This window comes from Lepidochelys olivacea (genome assembly GCF_965140295.1).
Source record: "Lepidochelys olivacea isolate rLepOli2 genome assembly, chromosome: 2".
Lineage (NCBI taxonomy): Eukaryota > Metazoa > Chordata > Testudines > Cheloniidae > Lepidochelys > Lepidochelys olivacea.
Genome location: NC_140412.1, coordinates 270,488,671 through 270,489,186, shown reverse-complemented (window position 1 = coordinate 270,489,186; position 516 = coordinate 270,488,671).

Below are 516 nucleotides of genomic sequence, written 5' to 3'. Positions count from 1 at the left end.
GTCCCCCAGGGGGCTGTGCACCCCCCCCGCATTTCCCCAACCCCCCCCACCCATCCCCCAGGGGGCTGTGCACCCCCCCGCATTTCCCCAACCCCCCACCCGCCCCCCAGGGGGCTGTGCACCCCCCCGCATTTCCCCAACCCCCCCCGTGCACCCAGGGGCCGTGCACCCCCCCGCATTTCCCCGCCCCCAGGGGGCCGTGCACCCCCCCCACATTTCCCCAACCCCCCCCGTGCCCCCAGGGGGCCGTGCACCCCCCCCGCATTTCCCCGCCCCCCCCGCCCCCAGGGGACTGTGCAGCCCCCCCGCATTTCCCCACCCCCCCTGCCCTCAGGGGGCCGTGCACCCCCCACCCGCATTTCCCCAACCCCCCCCCGTGCCCCCAGGGGGCTGTGCAGCCCCCCGCATTTCCCCAACCCCCCCATCCCCCAGGGGGCCGTGCACCCCCCCCGCATTTCCCTAACCCCCCCACCCGCCCCCAGGGTGCTGTGCACCCCCCCGCATTTCCCCAAACCC